This window comes from Oncorhynchus gorbuscha, linkage group LG19 (genome assembly GCF_021184085.1).
Source record: "Oncorhynchus gorbuscha isolate QuinsamMale2020 ecotype Even-year linkage group LG19, OgorEven_v1.0, whole genome shotgun sequence".
Classification (NCBI taxonomy): Eukaryota; Metazoa; Chordata; class Actinopteri; order Salmoniformes; family Salmonidae; genus Oncorhynchus; species Oncorhynchus gorbuscha.
Genome location: NC_060191.1, coordinates 16,896,026 through 16,901,320, shown reverse-complemented (window position 1 = coordinate 16,901,320; position 5,295 = coordinate 16,896,026).

Below are 5,295 nucleotides of genomic sequence, written 5' to 3'. Positions count from 1 at the left end.
ACCCCAGCGGAGACATTTCCCTTTAAGATCTCTCCCTCCCTCTACACATATCTCTCTCTCGCTCTTTCTCTCTAGGTGATTAGCTAGAATGGTGCTCCAGATGGTTAGTAATTATCAAATTCTCCAATTACTTGGGTGTGTGTTAATAATGATCAGTAATGACCATAAAGGAAAACAGCTGCCTCTAATCCGCAGGGAGAGAGGTGGGAAACCTGAGAGAGAGTTATTGTGTGGATGTGTTCAGGAATTCATTACTACAACTACATATAGGCACTCAATCACCAGAGTAGACTGAATGTGCATCTGGATCAGAATGTCCTTTAGTCTGAGTTTAGCTTTTAGTGCCCAGACTGTATTTTTCTCCCTGTGTGTGTGTGTGTGTGTGTGTGTGTGTGTGTGTGTGTGTGTGTGTGTGTGTGTGTGTGTGTGTGTGTGTGTGTGTGTGTGTGTGTGTGTGTGTGTGTGTGTGTGTGTGTGTGTGTGTGTGTGTGTGTGTGTGTGTGTGTGTGTGCCTGCTTACCTGTGTGGTCCTGTTGCAGGGCACAGTGCTGATATTATACTTGCATTTATCAACCAAAGGCGATGCAATTAAAACCGTAATTAATTCATTAGTCTGCGCAAATCAAATATTAACAATGACTGAGCTGAAGTCAAACTCTGTCAAATGTAATTATCTGAGTCAGAGAATCACACATTCATACCTCTTTCTCACACAAACACACACATCTCACACAGTTATTTTGCTGCCCCTACCCCTTTCTATCTTTGCAGTAGTGTGATTGACAGCTGAAGAGGGAAGTGTTGAGAGCTCTGTTTATTCCCCACACTTGGATCAGAGGTGTGTGTATTTGTGCGTTCTTGTCTGTGTGTGTTTCAAATCAACTCAAGTCAAATTTTATTAGTCACATGCACCGAATACAACAGGTGTACTGGGAAATGCTTACTTACGAGCCCCTAACCAACAATGCAGTAAAAAAAGTAACAAGTAATTAAAGAGCAGGAGTAGAATAACAATAGCGAGACTATATACAGGGGGGTACCGGTACATAGTCATAGTGATTAAAGATAATAAACAGAGAGTAGCAGCGGTGTAAAGAGGCGGGGGGGGGGGGCAATGCAAATAGACTGGGTAGGCATTTGATTAGATGTTCAGGAGTCTTACGGCTCGGGGGTAGAAGCTGTTTTAGAAGCCACTCAGACTTGGTGCTCCGGCACCGTTTGCCGTGCGGTAGCAGGGAGGACATTCTATGACTAGGGTGGCTGAAGTCTTTGAAAAATATTTTGGGCTTTCCTCTGACACCGCCTAGTATATACAGTGGGGCAAAAAAGTATTTAGTCAGCCACCAATTGTGCAAGTTCTCCCACCTAAAAAGATGAGAGGCCTGTAATTTTCATCATAGGTACACTTCAACTATGATAGACAAAATGAGGGGAAAAAATCCAGAAAATCACATTGTAGGATTTCTAATGAATTTATTTGCAAATTATGGTGGAAAATAAGTATTTGGTCAATAACAAAAGTTTATTTCAATACTTTATTATATACCCTTTGTTGGCAATGACAGAGGTCAAACGTTTTCTGTAAGTCTTCACAAGGTTTTCACACACTGTTGCTGGTATTTTGGCCCATTCCTCCATGCAGATCTCCTCTAGAGCAGTGACGTTTTGGGGCTGTTGCTGGGCAACACAGACTTTCAACTCCCTCCAAAGATTTTCTATGGGGTTGAGATCTGGAGACTGGCTAGGCCACTCCAGGACCTTGAAATGCTTCTTACGAAGCCACTCCTTCGTTGCCCGGGCGGTGTGTTTGGGATCATTGTCATGCTGAAAGACCCAGCCACGTTTCATCTTCAATGCCCTTGCTGATAGAAAGAGGTTTTCACTCAAAATCTCACGATACATGGCCCCATTCATTCTTTCCTTTACACGGATCAGTCGTCCTGGTCCCTTTGCAGAAAAACAGCCCCGAAGCATGATGTTTCCACCCCCAAGCTTCACAGTAGGTATGGTGTTCTTTGGATGCAACTCAGCATTCTTTGTCCTCCAAACACGACAATTTGAGTTTTTACCAAAAAGTTATATTTTGGTTTCATCTGACCATATTACATTCTCCCAATCTTCTTCTGGATCATCCCAATGCTCTCTAGCAAACTTCAGACGGGCCTGGGTATGTACTGGCTTAAGCAGGGGGACATGTCTGGCACTGCAGTTTTTGAGTTCCTGGCGGCGTAGTGTGTTACTGATGGTAGGCTTTGTTACTTTGGTCCTAGCTCTCTGCAGGTCATTCACTAGGTCCCCCCGTGTGGTTCTGGGATTTTTGCTCACCGTTCTTGTGATCATTTTGACCCCACGGGGTGAGATCTTATGTGGAGTCCCAGATCGAGGGAGATTATCAGTGGTCTTGTATCAAATCAAATCAAATTTTATTTGTCACATACACATGGTTAGCAGATGTAGCGGAGTGTAGCGAAATGCTTGTGCTTCTAGTTCCGACAATGCAGTGATAACCAACAAGTAATCTAACTAACAATTCCAAAACTACTGTCTTATACACAGTGTAAGGGGATAAAGAATATGTACATAAGGATATATGAATGAGTGATGGTACAAAGCAGCATACAGTATGTCTTCCATTTCCTAATAATTGCTCCCACAGTTGATTTCTTCAAACCAAGCTGCTTACCTATTGCAGATTCCGTCTTCCCAGCCTGGTGCAGGTCTACAATTTTGTTTCTGGTGTCCTTTGACAGCTCTTTGGTCTTGGCCATAGTGGAGTTTGGAGTGTGACGGTTTGAGGTTGTGGACAGGTGTCTTTTATACTGATAACAAGTTCAAACAGGTGCCATTAATACAGGTAATGGGTGGAGGACAGAGGAGCCTCTTAAAGAAGAAGTTACAGGTCTGTGAGAGCCAGAAATCTTGCTTGTTTGTAGGTGACGTGGCGGATGTGTTGTTACCTACCCTTACCACCTGGGGGCGGCCCGTCAGGAAGTCCAAGATCCAGTTGCAGAGGGAGGTGTTTAGTCCCAGGGTCCTTAGCTTAGTGATGAGCTTTGAGGGCACTATGTTGTTGAACGCTGAGCTGTAGTCAATGAATAGCATTCTCACATAGGTGTTCCTTTTGTCCAGGTGTGAAAGGGCAGTGTGGAGTGCAATAGAGATTGCATCATCTGTAGATCTGTTGGTGCGGTACGCAAATTGGAGTGGGTCTAAGGTTTCTGGGATAATGGGCCTTGACCATAACTTCTGGTTGGGGTATGTATGTATGGTCACTGTGGGGAAGACGTCATCGATGCACTTATTGATGAAGCCAATGACTGATGTGGTGTACTCCTCAATGTCATCGGAGGAATCCTGGAACTGTTTCCAGTCTGTGCTTGCAAAACAGTCCTGTAGCTTAGCATCTGCTTCATCTGACCACTTTTTTAATGATCGAATCTCTGGTGCTTCCTGATTTAATTTTTGCTTTTTAAAATCAGGAATCAGGATAGAATTATGGTCAGATTTGCCAAATGGAGAGGGAGGGTGGGCTTTGTATGAGTCTCTGTGTGTGGAGTAAAGGTGGTCCAGAGTTTTTTTTTCCTCCTGGTTGCACATTTAATATGCTGATAGAAATTTGGTAAGACCGATTTAACTTTCCCTGCATTAAAGTCCCTGGCCACTAGGAGTGCCGCCCCTGTGTGAGCATTTTCCTGTTTGCTTATGGGGGAATACAGCTCATTGAGTGCAGTCTTAGTGCCAGCATCAGTCTGTGGTGGTATGTAGACAGCTACGAAAAATACAGATGAAAACTCTAGGTAGATACTGTGGTCTACAGCTTATCATGAGATACTCTACCTCAGGCGAGTAAAACCTTGAGACTTCCTTAGATATCGTGCACCAGCTGTTATTTACAAAACATTTCATAGTCCGCCGCCCCTTGTCTTACCAGACGCGGCTTCTATCCTGCCGATACAGCGTATAACCAGCCAGCTGTATGTTGATAGTGTCGTCGTTCAGCCACGACTCCGTGAAGCAGTTTTGAATGTCCCGTAGGCAGTTAAATCTTCTGTGTTGGTCATCAATTTTGTTTTCCAAAGACTGCACGTTTGCTAGCAGAATGGAAGGCAGTGGGGGTTTATTCGATAGCCTATGAATTCTCCGAAGGCAGCCCGCCCTCCGGCCCCTTTTCTCCGCCTTCTCTTCACGCAAATGACAGGGATCTGCGCCTGTTCTCGGGAAAGCAGTATGTCGTTCACGTCGGACTCATTAGAGGAAAAAAAGGATTCTGCCAGCTAGTGGTGAGTAATCACACTTCTGATGTCCAGAAGTTATTTTCGGTCATAAGAGACAGTAGCAGCAACATTATGTACAAAATCAGTTTAAAAAGTCAGTTACAAACAACGCAAAGAAACTAACAAAAACACAATTGGATAGGAACACGTAAAATGTCAGCTTTCTTCTCGACGCCATCTTAAAACTGTTTTGATGTACAGGTATATTTCACTGATAGGTTAGACATCAGATGAAACACCAGTAACGATAGAGCACAGTATAACATACACACACATATACCAGCAATAGGCTGAAACAGCAGAACTGTGACTGTGTCTGGAAGTTTGGCAGTTTGGTATTCAACACAATACGTGCCAAGAGGTGCCAGTCTGAAATGCTTTCAGTTGGGCCTGATTGTGTGTTGTGTGTGTGTGTGTGTGTGTGTGTGTGTGTGTGTGTGTGTGTGTGTGTGTGTATGTGCACGCGCTCCACCACATCAGTGTTAGACTGGTTCAGTGCTGACCACCACAAAGTGCTCTACTGATCACCACTAATGTCCTCCTACAGCACTGTTCAGACCCCTGGTGACTAACTGGCTATAGGCAAGTCAATATTGGACACTTGCCATATAAGTGACGGCAGCCGTTATGGCGGTGTGCTGCTATAGTAATCAAATAGTGCACCGGTTCCAATTGACTCATTCATCCTCCCTCCTCTCCCCTGTAACTATTTCCCAGATCGTAGATATGAATGAAAATGTGTTCTCAGTAAACTTACCTGGTAAAATAAGGGTAAAATAAACAGTCTAAATGCTGAAATGCAGTTGAAATAACCCCATCAGGCCACATAAGACAATGAACAAAATGGGTACTGCGTTGTGCTGACAAACCTCTCCAAGCAGACAGAGAGAGAGAGAGAGAGAGAAGAGCTGAAGGGGTAAGGAGTCCCTTGCCTTGAGGGGTATAGAGAATTCCTCTCTCCCCTCTCTAATTCCACCTCTTTTTTTTCTCCTACTCTCTTTACTTCTTTCTCCTCACTCCC